Genomic DNA, 16,002 nt, shown 5'->3' with positions numbered 1-16,002 from the left:
GACAAGTCACAACTTTTCTGTACTTCAGTTCCCTAATCTGTAAAATGGGGAATAAGACTGTGAGCGCTATGTGGGACAAGTACTGCACCTAACCTGATTATGTTTTTATCTACCCCAAACGCTTAGAACAGTGCCTGGCATATAGTAAGCACTTAACAAATCCCACAATTATTATTAATTATTATTATTTAAAGCACTTAATTACTTTACCTCCCCCTACATTACCTGGCTACTTTTCTGCTACAACCCAGTCCGCACACTTAGCTCCTCTAATGCTAAGCTTCTTGCTGTGCCTTGATCTCACCTATCTCTGAACCAACCTCTCGTCCATGTCCTGTCTCTGGCCTGGAATATCCGTTCTTGTCAAATTCAACAGGCAATTACCCTCCCTGCCTTCAAATCCTTATTGAGGGCACATCTCCTCGCAGAGGCCGTTCCTGACTAAGCTCCCCTTTCCTCTTCTCCCGCTCGCTTTTTAATCACCCGACTTGCTCCCTTTGTTCATTGCCCTCTCCCAGCCCCACAGCACCTATGCACACACCTGTAGTTTATTTATTTATCTATTTATTTATTTATTTATTTATTTGTTACTAGGCTGTGAGCTCGTTGTGGACAGTGAATGTGTCTCTTCACTGTTGTATTATACTCTTCCAAGTACAATAAGTAAGAAAGAGGAAGGAAGGCAGGAAGGAAGGCAGGAAGGAAGGCAGGAAGGAAGGAAGGAAGGAAGGAAGGAAGGAAGGAAGGAAGGAAGGAAGGAAGGAAGGAAGGAAGGAAGGAAGGAAGGAAGGAAGGAAGGAAGGGAAGGAGAAGGAAGGAAGAAGGAAGGAAGGAAGGAAGGACTGATCCCACCATCCTTTCATGTTCTTTTTACTATAGCACTGATTCTGGTATCTGCCCTACTAACCTACCAAAGCACAGTGATCTGTGCCCCCATGTGGGGGGATCCAGTTAACTACATTGCTTTAGAACTCTTGTTGTGTTATCTTGTCATTGGCTTGGTAATTATGCCAGGATGATGGGCAGGTTCTTAACCGTTTTTCTGGGGGGAGGGAGGTTGTTGGGTGGGGGGGGGGGCTGTGGAGGAGGTAGATCTCTTTCAGGAGCACCAATACGTTGTTGAAGGGAGATGGTTGTTAACAACATACCCAAATCCGTGCACTCTTCTCATTAGTGCAGAAGAACTGACCAAAACCCTAGAGTCCTCACTACAGGTGCTGGGTGACAGGGATCTCCCTATCAGTTCAGGGTCTTGAACCGGTCTCCAGACCATCCACCTGGAAACTGAGATGCTGTCAGGTCCCAGAGATTTCCCCAGAGATGATGTGATGCTGACCCAAATCCTGCAGACCTCTCTGCAGGTGCTGGGATATTGACCCTGGTCCTGGAGCTCTCCCCATCCATTTCACAGAGATGATCTACAGGTGACGGGTTGCTGAATTAGGACCTGGGGATCCTTCTTTCTTTGAAATTGACCCAATATCTTTGACCCTCCCTATGGCTACTAGGGTAATTACCAAGGTCCCGGAGTTCACAGCCAGATGCTAAAATGCTCTATCATTTCCCGAGGCCTTCAAGAAATAGGATGTAATGACCCAGCTCCCAGCGTTCTCCTCCCTGGTGTCAGGATCCTGAACCATTTCCCAGGATCTCCCTCACTTACTGGACTGCTGGCCCATGTCCCAGTACCAGCACAGATTGTGTTACATCACTGCCCCATTGTCTCATGTCACTGCCCCATTGTCTCATCCTCCCCTTTCTTCCAAGCCAGCATGCTGAGGTCTCAGGGCTTTCTCAATTTGTATTTTATATGCTGTCTTGGGTTCCTGGGCCTTCTCTCCAAGTTCTGCATGATGATACATGTCCTCGGACTCTCTTCATATGTGCTGGGGAGCAGACCCAGATCCCAGAGATGTCTCCATTGTTGTCAAAGGTATTGACTCAGGTCCTGGGGCTCATCTCTTGCATGCCACCAAGTTTTCTCAAATTCCTTAGCCCTTCCAACACCTCTCTGAGGTGTTGAACCAGGTTCCAAAACCAACACCATAAATGTTGTGGTGCAGGCCCAGAACCCAGTGGAGTTCACCAAAGGAAAACTCCAGAGGAGCTGGGCCTAAGAACTAGGTCCTTCTTTATAGGTGCCAGGTTCTCACCCAGGTCCCGGGATTCCTTCAAGGACTAAAGTCTTAGTGCCACCCTACAATTACTGATGTGCTGACCCACTGATACAGAACCTAGTACCTGGGCATACCCCAAATATCTCTGGGTGCTGACAGAGTTCCTAGGGGCCTCCTCACTGGTGTTGAGGTGCTGATCCATGTCTCATCTCGTCCAAGAAGCCAGTATACTGAACCAAGTCTCCGGATATTCCCCAGAGGTGCTTATTTGCTAACTCAGGTCCCTAGACATACCAGACGCAGATCTCAAGGCCTGCCACACAATTGCCAATGTGCTATGCCAGGTCTTATGCTTTTCCTCCCAAGTGCCAGTGTGCTGTAACAGGTCCCAGGATCCTAGCCACAGGTGCCAAGGTATTGAACCAGGTTCCTGGACAGGCCCAGGCAAATGCTGGGTTTGATGGCACCACCATACTTCCTGTCTCATACGTCCATAAGCTTGGCATTTTTCTTGAGTCCTCTATCATTCAACCCACATTTTCAGGCCATCAGTAAATTCTGTCAGTTCTAACTTCAAACCATCGCCAAGATCCGGCCATTCCTCTCCATTCAGACTCCTACCACATTAATGCAAGCACTTATCCTATCCTACCTTGATTACTGTATCAGCCTCCTTCCTGACCTCCCTGCCTCCTGTCTCTCTCCACTCCAGTCCATACTCTATTCATTGGCCCGAATCATTTTTCTTCAAAAACATTCAGACCATATTTCCCCTCTCCTCAAGAAATTCCCTTGGTTGCCCATCCACTTCTGCATCAAACAAAAACTCCTCACCATTGACTTTAAAGCACTTAATCACCTTGACCCCTCCCACCTCACCTTACCACTCTCCTACTGCAACCTAGCCCACACACTTTTCTCCTCCAATGCTAACATTCTCACTGTACCTCGATCTTGTCTATCTCTCCACCGACCTCTCACCCACATCCTACCTCTGGCCTGGAATGCCCTCCCTCCTCACATCAGACAGATAATTATTTTCCCCCACTTCAAAGCCTTATTGAAGGCATATCTCCTCCAAGAAGCCTTCCCTGACTGAACCCTCCTCTCCTCTTCTCACAATCCCTTCTGTGCTGTTCTTACTTACTCCTTCATTCAGTCTCCCATCTCCACAGTATATATATATAGATATAGATATATATATCTGTATACATCATTTATTTATTGATTTATAGTAATGTCTGTCTCCCCATCTAGACTGTGAACTCGTTGTGAGCAGTAATGTGTCTCTTTGTTGTTATAGTGTATTCTCTTAAGTGCTTAGTACAGTCTTCTTGCAGATGCACGGGTACTGAATCAGGTCCCAGGACTCTTCTCAGATGCCAGATGTGGGCTCAGGTTCAGGGACTCTCCCCACAAATGCTAGGGTGCTGCTGAATCGGGTTCCATGACCGACCCCATATGTGCTCTGGTGCTGAATCAGGTCTCCTAGACCTTGTGCCAGGTGTCAGAATTCTGAACCAAGTCCTAGGGCTTTCTTCATAAGTGCTGGAGTTCTGGTCAGATACCTTCAGCCCTTTCCACAGCTGTAGTGCTCGTCCAGGTCCCAGCACTCTCTTCCTTGATGCCAGTGAGCTGGACCAGTCTCCAGGACTTGGTTTGTTTACATCTGTTTCCTTCTTTTCCTCTTCTCCAACTCTCACCTCAGGCTGCTGTAATCTGATTTTTTCATCATCCACACCACTCAAACTGCTCCCTCCATGGTCACAAGTGACCTCCACTTTGCCAAATCCAATGTACTCCTAGGCATGTCAGTAGCCTTTCCTTCTGTGGATCATCCCCTTCTTCTGGAAACACTATCTATCTAACCAAGGGGTTTCTCTGACAATGCCCGCTCCTGGTTCTTCTCTTACTTCTCTGGCCTTTCCTTCTGGGGCTCTTTCATTACCATTCCCTGTAGAGGTGTAGGGTAGAAATAGAAAACGCTCCAACCACACCTCATTCTGGTTGAAACTCCTTGATTTCTACTCCTCAACCCTGAGGAATGATGCCCATAGATTTGGACTTTTATCTCTTGGAATATTTACATACTCTCTCCCCTGGCAGACACAATCAGCCTCCCAGGCAACTGCCCACCAACCCACGTCTCTGGAATAGTCCAGCTAGCAAGAATCCTCCGTATCCTGAAGTTTGTCCCAGATATTAGGGCTCGGCCCACAGATGTTAACCCAGCTCCAGTACTTGTCTGCTATGTGTTCTTGGACAAGTCACTTAATTTATCTGTGCTTCAGTTACCTCGTCTGTAAAATGGGGATGAAGACTGCGAGCCCTTTGCAGGACAGGGAATGTACCCAACTCGAATTACTTGTACCCACAACAGCACTTAGTTCAGTTCCTGGCACATAGTAACTGCTTAACAAATACCATAAACCCTCTAGACTTTGAACTCATTATGGGCAGGGATTCTCTCTCTTTATTACTGTATTGTGCTTTCCCAAGCGCTTAGTACAGTGCTCTGCACATCGTAAGCACTCAATAAATACAATTGAATGAATGAACCACGTTACCCTAGCAGAGCATCTCTTCCCAGTGACATTCTACCTCATGGTGAGGACATGGGTTCTAGTCCCAGCTCGCCACTTGCCTAATGTGCAATCTTGGGCAAGTCACCTTAACCGCTCTGCATCTTATTCTTAGGTGGGTGGACAATCACTGAAGGTTCTAGAGGAGCAGGGAAATGTGAACTGAATTTTTTTTTTTAGAAAAAGGATCTGGCCAGCAGAGTGGAGTAAGGATTGGGATGGGGAGAGGTAGAAGGCAGGGAGCTCAGCAAGGAGGCTGATTCAGTAATCAGATAGGATAGGATAAGTTCTTGGATGAACATAGTAGGAGTTTGGATGGAGGGGAAAGAGCAGATTCTAGCGATGCTGTGAAGGTTGAACTGTCAGGATTTGGTGGCAGATTGAATAGGTGGGTTGAATGAAAAAGAAAAGTTGAGGACAATACCAAGGTTATTGGTTTATGAGACAGGGAGGGTAGTTATGTTTTCTACAGTGTTGGAAAAATCTTGTGGGAGGACAGAGTTTGTGTGGGGAAATGAGGAGTTCTGTTTTGGACATATTAGGTTTGAGGTGTCAGCCAGATATCCAGGTAGAGATGCCCTGAAGGCGATAGAAAATGTGACACTGCAGAGAAGGAGTGATAGATTTGGGAATCATCCATGTAGAGATGGTAACTGAAGCCAAGGGAGCAAATGAGTTCTCCAAGGGAATAGGTGTAGATGAAGAATGGAAGGGGACCCACAAATGAGCCTTGAGAAACTCCCACCATTGCAGCGGGGGAGTAGAGGAGGAGCCTGTGAAAGAGACTGAGAAGACAACTGAGGAGGTTGTGGTCAGTTAGAGGAATGTCAGAGTTGATGAGGGTAGAGACTATTCAGTTACTAGAGACGTGTCCAGGCATGAGTCCAATTTGGTGAAAGGATGAGGTGGGGTGGAGCAGGAGGTCAGTGGAATGGTCGAGAAAGAGGAAGTGGGCAGTGGAAGGGTTGTCGAGAAGGAATGTGAGAAAGGGATCAAAATGGTTCAAAAGGTTGAAAGAGAGGCCTGGGGGCGGTACATGATTGTGACTAATAATTAGAATGAGTGCTGAAAGCAAATGATATGGGCTTCAAAGGAAAGAAATGAGAGCGACAGGGGAGGTGGGATGGTACAAAAGCGGTAAGGGGGAGAAAGAAGGAAGCCAACACTTCTCTATAACCTAGTGAGTCTAGAGGAGTGGGAGAAGATGAAGCCCCCCCGAGAGAGAGTGGCAGACGACACTGTCCTCTGGGGAGAGCCAGGTTTCAGTAATGGCAAGGAGGAGCAGTGATTGAGTCAGAAACAGGTCAAGGATGAAGGGAAGCTTTTTCTTAATGAAATGGGGATTCCACAGGCTGCACTTGGCTGAGGCTGTTGAGAAGGGTTGAGGTGGGAGGGGATGGCATAAGAGATAGGGATCGGTCGGTTGGGAGTGAGCTGTTGTGGGCTGATGTGTGGGGAAGGGGGACACCTCATGATTTGACCAGTACTTCACTAATCCTTATCCATGGGAATAACAAATATTGAATGTTCAGCAATCAATCATATTATTGAGTACTTAGTGGAGAGAGCACCGCACTAAGAACGTGGGAGAGTACAATATAACAGAGTTGATAGGGACATTCTCTGCCCACAATGAGCTTACCATCTAGAGGAACATAGCTTTGCGATGGTGGAGACTGCCATTGAGAAAAATATGTCCTGAGGCTTAAGGAACAAAATCCTGTCTGAAGTAATTGAGCATAAGACAAGTGGTTGCAAAGCACAATTCATACTCTCATCCCTGCCATTCATTCATTCATTCATTCATTCATTCAATCGTATTTATTGAGCACTTACTGTGTGCAGAGCACTGTACTATGCGCTTGGGAAGTACAAGTCGGCAACATACAGAGACGGTACCTAGGGCTCAAAAAGTGAAATGAACAAGTAGATGGGCACAAATCGAGTATATTGTGAAGTGTACACAAAGATTCTTTTATAACTGTGTTATTTGGTAAGCGCTTACTATGTGCCAAGCACTGTTCTAAGCACTGATGTAGATGAAAGATAATCAGGTCGGACACAGTCCCTGTTCCACATGGAGCTCACAGTCTTAATCCCCATTTTACAGATGAGGTAACTGAGGCATAGAAAAATGCAGTGACTTGCCCAAGGTCACAAAGCAGACATGTGGCAGAGCCAGGATTAGAACCCACATCTTCTGACTTCCAGGCCCCTGATCTTTTCACTAGAACATCTAATCATATGCAATTGTTTAAATACTCAATTTTACTAAGTAGTATTTCATTTCTATTTTCATATCTGTCTCTTTGGTATGCTTCTTGTGGGCAGGGCATCAACCAATCATGAAAGTGCTTACTACAGTGCTCTGCACACAGTAAAAACTCAAGGAATACCATCGATGGCTTGATTGATCACCCATTTCCATCGAAACTACTACCACTCTGATCCAAACACTTATCATTTACCACCTTTCTTGTCATTCATTCATTCATTTATTCAATTTTACTCATTGAGCACTTACTGTGTGCAAAGCTCTGTACTCAGCACTTGGAAAGTACAATTCGGCAACAGGTGGGAGCAATCCCTACCCAACAACGGGCTCACACTCCAGAAGGGGGAGACAGACAACGAAACAGAACAGGTAGACCGGCACTAATAGCATCACAATAGATAAATAGAATTATAGATATAAACACATCATTAATAAAATAAATAGAATAACGAATATGTACAATTGTACACAAGTGCTGTGGGGCAGGGATGGGGGCAGAGTACAGGGAGGGAATAGGGGCGATGGGGAGGGGAGGAGGAACAGAGGAAAACGGGGACTCAATCTGGGAAGGCCTCCTGGAGGAGCTGAGCTCTCAGTAGGGCTTTAAAGGGGAGGAGAGAACTTTTTTTAGAAAAAGTATTTATTATTCACAATAATAATATTTCTTAAGCACTCATTATGTGCTACGCACTGTACTAATTGCTGGGGGGATACAAGCAAATCGGATTGGACACAGGTCCTGACCCATATGAGGTTTACAGTCTTTGTTCACATTTTATGGAAGAGGTAACTGAGGCCCAAAGAAGTTAAATGACTTGCCCAAGGTCACAGAGCAGACAAATGGCAGGGCTGGGATTATAACTCAGGTCCTTCTGACTCCCAGACCCATGCCCTATCGACTAGACCATTTTGTTTCTCTGCCTTGACTACTGAATCAGCCAACTCGCTGATCTCTGTGCCTCCTATCTCTTCTTCTCCAGTCCATACTTCATTCTGCTGCCCGAATCATTTTTCTGAAAAAATGGTCAGTCCACACCTCCTCACTACTCAAAAACCTCCAATGATTGCCTACCTACTTCTACATCAAATAAAAATTCCCTAAAATAGGCTTGAAGGCACTCAATAATAATGATCTTAGTATTTGTTAAGCACTTACTTTGTGCCAAGCACTGTTCTAAGAAGTGGGGTAGATACAAGAAGCCTGGGGCTCACAGTCTTAATTCCCAGTTTACAGATGAGGTAACCGAGGCCCAGAGAAGTTAAGTGACTTGCCCAAAGTCACACAGCTGTCAAGTGGCAGAGCCGAGATTAGAACCCACGACCTCTGACTTCCAAGCCCGTGCTCTTTCCACTAAGCCACGCTGCTTCTCTATCAGCTCACTCCATTGTATTTCACCCCTCTAATCTTCTACTACAACCCAGTATGCACACTCAGCTCCTCTATTGCCAGCCTACTCTATGTACTTTGATCTCATCTATCCTTTCGCCAACCACTTGCCCACATCCTTCCTTGGGCCTGGAACTCAGCATGGTGTAGTGGATAGAGCACGGGTCTGGGAATCAGAAGGTTATGGGTTCTAATCCTGGCTCTGTCACTTGTATGCTGTATGACCTGAGCAAGACACAACTTCTCTGTGCTTCAGTTACCTTTCATTCATTCATTGAATCGTATTTATTGAGCTCTTACTGTGTGCAGAGCACTGTACTACGAGCTTGAGAAGTATAAGTTGGGAACATATAGAGACGGTCCCTACCCAACAGTGGGCTCACAGTGTACCTCAGTCTACCTCATCTGTAAAATGGGAATTGAGACTGAGCCTCTCATGGAACAGGGACTGTGTCCAACCCGATTTACTTGTATCCACCCCAGCACTGAGTACAGTACCTGGCACATAGTAAGTACTTAACAAATACAATCATTATTATTGTTATTATTCATATACCACTGTCCACAACTCTCCCCAACTTCAAAATCCTCCTATAATCCCATCTCTTCCTAGACGCCTTCCCTGACTAAGCCTTTATATTGCTTATCTCCCCTCTTCTCACCATCAACTATGTACTTTTCTGTGTACCCTTTAAGCTCTTTGATACTTATTCCAGCCCTATGGAACTTATGTAAATATCTTGATACTTAACTATGTCCCCTATCTGTATTTTATTTGAATATCTGTCTCCTCTTGGAGACTGTAACCTCCTCCTTATGGTCAGGGATCATATCTACCAACTGTATTATAATTGTACTTTCCCCAAAGCTTAGTACAATGCTCTGTACACAGACTGTTTACTTTACTGATTAATCACCTTCCCTGTTCTTGCTTCGCAATCTGTTTTACCCTGAAGATAATCCTCTCTTCCCGCTACCATCAGCTTCCCTACCTCATCCTTCCTGCTCAACCTTAATTAGTTTCCCCCAAAGACTTTGGCCTAGCACATGCTAAACTTTATACCTCAACCAGCCCAATAGTTCCTGTTGGCACTGCCATCCTCAACCTCTCCCAGTCCTCCAATGGTTCATTAAGTCTTTCAGGGACTGTGGATTTTCCACCCCATTCAAACAGCATTTTCCAGCTACAGAGATAGTCAGCAGGCCACTGTTGGCTTTCAGGATATTGCAGGGTGCTGATTGGCAACCACGCTGCAAAATTGTTACCATTGTGGTCAGTGACAGGATGCAGACGAGTTTCCACTCCCCGAAACGGCTGCCTCGGCCCTCTCGGCTGCTGCCTTTGCAGTCCTGCAGAGGGAGCCCTACTGTCAGGAGAGCAAGGTCCTCATTCAATTTCATTTTCTCTACCTACTGTCTTCAAACCAAGTACCCACGCCGACTGCTGTGGTTTCCACATGCGTCCTAGGACAGATGGAGGTGCACCAGGGAAGCAGTAATCACAGGTAGGCCTGGCCCTCACCACGTTCACCACGTTGAACCAATGATTCACACGCAATTAAGATGCCCAGCATCCTGGGCTCCTGCAGCCTGGTCACAAACAAGTTGGGCAGGATGAATCGGACCACCCATCCTTCAGTCCTAGTGGGACTCTTTGTCCCTTGGTGGAGATCTCCTAGCCAGGAACCATTGCTACTATTATCATTGTTATGGTATTTGTAAAGCGCGTACTCTGTGCCACGCACTGTTCTAAGCACTGGGCTAGATACAAGGTAATCAGGCTGTCCCACGTGGGGCTCACAGTCTCAATCCCCATTTTACAGATGAGGTAACTGAGGCACTGAGAAGTTAATCGGCTCGCCCAAGGACACACAGCAGACAAGTGGCAGAGCAGAGACTAGAATCCTCATCCTCTTACTGCCAAACCCGTGCTCTTTCCACAAAGCCACGCTGCTTCTCCACCTTCGGACCCTGCTCTCACCCCACCTTCTCTGCACCCGCTGAAACTTTCGAACACTCCTATGGGGACTGGTGGTAGTAGCAGAGAAGATGTGGGAATGGATGGGTTGCAACTTCTCATACCTCTTTCTCTAACAGACTAATATATTCACTTCCCCAAAGCCCAGGAAAACACGTAGTCCCTTGAGCAGAACTCTTGAGAAGCGCACTAGGAAGGAGAAAGTTCAAACTCTGGGATCAGTAAACTGGTCAGTGGTATTTATTAAGCACTTACTATGTGCAGAGCACTGTATTAAGCCCTTGGGAGAGTACAATACAGCAGAATTAGTGGCTAATGTTCCCCACTCATAGCAAACTTACAGTCCAGAGGGGCAGACAGATAATAGTATAAATAGATAATTCATAATATAGAATTTAAAGAAATGTACAAGGTATTGGGGGGTTGGAGGTGGAGTGAATATCAAATTGCCCAAAGGTCATAGATTCAAGTGCCTAGACAAGGGAAAATGGAGAGGGAGCCAGGGGAAAAAAGGACTTAATTGGGGAAGGCCTCTTGGAGGAGATGTTATGTCCAAGAAGGGAATTAGGATTGAGGAGGAAGGGGCAGGGAGAAGTTGAGGACAAGTACGTTCACTTACTTACCTTGTCCCTATCCCAGTTTCCATGGCCTGTTACATCCCCCAGCCCCTTGCTATGCAAGGATTTTGGGTTGGGACTCGGTGCAGAACCCAGCGCTGGCTTGGTTGTCCACTAGTGGACAGTGGAGTGTTCAGCTGGCTCTACCTTCAACAACTTTGTGGGGATGCCTGTCTAATGTTCAACAGAGGCCCCAGTGTCCCTGACGTCATAGGAGGGTGGAAAGATTGGATGTTGCAAGCCTTAGGGGATAGTCATATAATAATAATGATAATAATAATAATAATGATAATAATTGCATTTATTAAGCACTTACTATGTGCAAAGCACTGTTCTAACCGCTGGAGAGGTTACAAGGTGATCGGGTTGTCCCACGGGGGGCTCACAGTCTTAACCCCCATTTTACAGATGAGGTAATTGAGGCACAGAGAAGTTAAGTGACTTGCCCAAAGTAACACAGCTGACAATTGGTGGAGCAGGGATTTGAACCCATGACCTCTGACTCCAAAGCCCGTGTTCTTTTCCACTGATCCAGGCTGCTTCTCTATGTGTGTGCTGTGGGCAATGTCAGGCAAAAATGAATTCCTGAGGCTCACCTGGGGGTTTCCCTTGACCTGCGTGGCTTAGTGGAAAGAGCAGGGGCTTGGGAGTCAGAGGTAGTGAGTTATAATCCCGGCTCCACCACTCCTCAGCTGTTTGAATCTGGGCAAGTCACTTCATTTCTCTGTGCCTCAGCTATCTCACCTGTAAAATGGGGATTAATTATTATTAATAATAATAATAATAATTATTATTATTATTGTTGTTATTGCTATTATTATTATTGCATTTGTTAAGCGCTTAACTATGTGCCAGGGACTGTACTAAGTGCTGGAGTGGATGTAAACAAATCGGGGTGGACATAGTCCCTGTCCCATGTGGTGCTCACAGTCTCAATCCCCACTTTACAGATGAGGTAACTGAGGCCCAGAGAAGTGAAGTGACTTGCCCAAGGTCACACAGCAGACAGTTATGATCCCCATGAGGAAAACCTGATTACCTTGTGTCTACCCCAGCACTCAGAACAGGGTTTGGCACATAGTAGACGCATAACAAATACCATCATCATCATCATCATCATCATCATCTGTTTTGCCACATCAGAATAGCATCAGCCACTATGGCTTCCAGTGCTCATAGGACACAGCTGACCCCCAAATGTCCCTCTGGCCAATGACAGGTTGAGAAGGCCACTAAGGGCCGAGACCCCTCTACCAGCATGATGATTCTCCTATAGCTGAAGGCGCCCAAGCAAGCCACAGTTAGGTCTGGACTTCACACATTGTTTGTCCCCCATTTGTCCATTTCCAAAACTTTTAGCCTTCATCTTGTATCCTCCACATGGGCTTAGGTGAGTAACTTGAGAGCTGTGCAAGAGCCACCAAATTAGGGCTATCCAGGCCATTTCCCCTGCCTCTATAACACTGCCAATCAAAGTCAATGGCTTCCCCTTCTAATAACCAATACTTTGTATATCAGTTATGGGATCCTCAATTAACAACAGGGTAAAGGCCAGATTGGGTTTTGAATGAAAATTTCTCACAGACACTTTACAGGATGCTGCACCTTTTCCTCACTCCTGGATTGTTGCAACCACTGCCCAGCAGACAGAAGGGCCTTTGGTGGGCCTTCACCAATACAAGGCAAGTAGACATGGAATATACTAGGCATGCAGTAAGCTGAGATGGTGCTACATGTGCACTTTGCCCAAGTACATAGAGCTCACTCCAACTAAAAGATTTATCTGGGGGACAGGTCCAGATAAAGATCCCCATGCTCACAGGGGTATTCAATTTGGGGGCTCCCACAGCGCCTGTGACATCATTATACAACGCTGCACTTACCAAGCCTCTCCTCCTCCTCTATCATGAATCCAGAGTCAGAGTTCTCCCCTCCCTCCTTCTGCCATTGCTCCCTTTTATCTCTGTCAGGCTCCTGCCCTTCCCAGAAAATGGTTGGTGATTGTCCAGACATCAGGTCTAGAGAATGGGTGGGGGTGTCCAGGCCTAAGAGCCATGGAACAGGTTGGGCATCAGAAAGCAGCCAAATCTAATTTGCTTCCCCTTTCTCCTCAGTCACCTGAGAGTCACTTTCTTACCCCTAAATGGAGAGACTTTCTCTTACCTTCTTGCCCCGCTGGCCCATGGAGTGAAATGAAGCTGGCTTCTTCCATACATCTGATTAAGCCTCATATGTAACGGGGAAACTGGGGCCAAGTAGCATTTTGTCACTGCTGTCTGGCTGGAAGGTCTGCAAGGGAAAGAGGAGACGGGAGGACCCTGCTTAGCATAGGGGACAGGGGAAGGCTTGAGTACCATCTGTCCCTGGTGAACTTCACTTTGACCTAAACTCAGCTCTGTATCTTTGACTCTCTCACTAAACATGTTTTCCCTGTGATAGGGCATCTCCTTACCATCAGCCTTAAAGCACTCAATCACCTTGTCTCCTCCTACCTCACCTTGCTAATCTTCTACTACAATTCAACCCACACACTTTGCTCTTGCAATGCCAACTTTCTCACTGTACCTTTATCTTGTCTCTCTCCCTGCCAGCCTCTTGCCCACATCCTGTCTCTGGTTTGGAATGCCCTCCCTGTTCATATCTGACAGACAAAGACTCTCCCCACCTTCAAGGTCTTATCGATGGCATTTCTCCTCCAAGAGGCCTTCCATGATGAAGCATTCCTTACCTGTTCCCACTCCTTTCTGTGCTGCCTTGACTTGATCCCTTTATTCAACCCCCATCCAAGCCCCACTGCACTTATGTACGTATCTGTAATTTTAGTTTTTATATTAAAGTCTATTTCCCCCTCTAGAGTTTAAGCTCCTTCTGGGCAGGGAATGTGTCTGTTATATTGTTGTGCTGTACTCTATCAAGCACATAGTACAGTGCTCTGCACACACTAAGCACTCAAATACGATCGACTGGCTGAATGACTAACTCTAAGTTGGCCGTGGAGCAGAGACAGAAGAGAAAGAATTAGTGGGAGAGTGAGTCAGAGAGAGGGTGAGGGAGAGGAAGAAAGAGAGAAAGAAAGAGAAAGAGAGAGAGAGAGAGAGAGAGAGAGAGAGAGAGAATGAGCATGTGAATATAAGAATGAAATAAGGAAACTCTGGAGGTGATCTGCAGGAGCACAAGTCAATGACTGCTCCTGCTTACCACCCATACAATCTGAAGACAAACCTGTGCTCCCTGAAACTCTCCATGATGCCCTCCAGCAGATTTCACCCGGACCAGTTTAGGAGGGGAGGTAGAGTGGTTCACAACAACCATATCTCACCTGTTGGCTGGGGAAGGCATCCAGACTCCTCTCACAGCATGCCCATCCTAACAGGTGGGCTGGCAGTGGCAGGAGAGTCGGAATCATGCCAGGACAAAATCGATTGCCACGTAGTACCTAGGCTCCAGGCATGGCCTCTCCCTATGCCCCCTCATCAGCCAACCTAATCTTCGCAGACCAGAGAATTGCAGAAGAAACCAAAGATGGTTGCAGCAGGTAGTGTCTGAGGGAATGTAGGTGTCCAAGGTGGGGAGGTGATGTAGGGCAATGAGGACTCCTGGTTAGCTTCGTCTCCTCCTCATCCCCTCTACTATTGTGCATGTGTCAAAGTCATCTTGAGAAGGTCCTGTTTGGATGCCAACTTAGTAGTGTCCTAAGCAGTAGCCAGGTTGGTATGATTAAGATTACTACCTGTAGAGGGAATGGCTCAAGTTGCATATCTCTGGGAGGTGATTTTGAGCTGTCTCCCTCTCACTCCTTTATGCCACTTATTCTAGGACTGCAGCTCCCAAAGTACCTCCATTAATCTGCCCAGCTAGGGACCCTTGAGTTGGTAACTGTTGGCAGAAAGTGTTGGGAAAGGAGGGAAAATTCCTTTAATTTTCAGTATCTGACTCGCTCTGCCTTGATTCCCGCCACATCTCAGAAATTGTGCCTATGTTCAGAGGGACCAGGAAGACAAATGTGACAGCTCTGAAGAAAAGCAGAGTGATCAGGGTCTCCCTAGAGAAACACTTTACTTTCCAGCTGGTTCCAGCAAAATACTCTGTAAAATGTCATTCCATTACACTGGGTGAACAGCCTAACACATGTAAAGCATTGCATCTGATTGTCCTGTTCTAATCCCAGTCTTTATGACTACATAAATGTTTCCGTGCAGCTTTTGATGAGAGATGTAATCACCATCTCAAACTGGATACAGGCAACGGGACATCAGGATTTCTTGGTGCTCTTCCATTGCTCTGACCAGAAAAGGGGAAGGAAGATTCTCATTATGACTCCCCACAGATGGATCCCCTTTCACCATCAGAAGCATCATCTTTAAACCAAAGAAAAACTCCACGGGAAAGAGACCCTTTTGGAAGGGTATGAGGTTGGTCCAGGCCCTAGGAATGGGACTAGGAGAGTGTCTGGCTCCATCTAGGGCAAGGGCCAGGTACAGCCTCCAGGCCAGCCCGAAGTGTTGAAGTCTGTCCTCATCAAGCCATCCTTTCCCTGGTCACCTTGATTTCTGTATTAGCCTCCCTGTTGGCCTCCCTACCTTCAGTCTCTCCCCACCACAGTCCATAATAGTTCGCTCTGCTTCCCGGATTACTTTTCTACAACTTTCAGTCCATGTTTGCCCACTCCTCAAGAACCTTCAGTGAATGCCCTCCCATCTTCGCATCAAACAGAAACGCCTCCCCATTGGCTTTAAAGCACTCAGTCACTTGCCCCCTCCTACCTCACCTTGCTACTCTCTTACTACAATTCAGCCTACACACTTTGCTCCTCAACCTACTCACTGTACCTCGAGTTCCTCCATCTTGCTGCAAACCTCTCACCCACATCCTGCCTCCGGCCTGGAATGCCCTCCCTTTTCATATCTGACAGACAACTACTCTCTCCACCTTCAAAGCCTTATTGAAGATACATCTCCTACAAGAGGCCTTCCTTGACCTTCATTTTCTCCTCTCCTACTCTCTTCTGCATCACAACATCGGCAAAGTGGCCACATTCATTTTCTT

This window comes from Tachyglossus aculeatus, unplaced genomic scaffold (genome assembly GCF_015852505.1).
Source record: "Tachyglossus aculeatus isolate mTacAcu1 unplaced genomic scaffold, mTacAcu1.pri scaffold_108_arrow_ctg1, whole genome shotgun sequence".
NCBI classification, from domain to species: domain Eukaryota; kingdom Metazoa; phylum Chordata; class Mammalia; order Monotremata; family Tachyglossidae; genus Tachyglossus; species Tachyglossus aculeatus.
The sequence above is the reverse complement of the archived record's forward strand: the minus strand, read 5'-3'. Positions refer to the sequence as shown.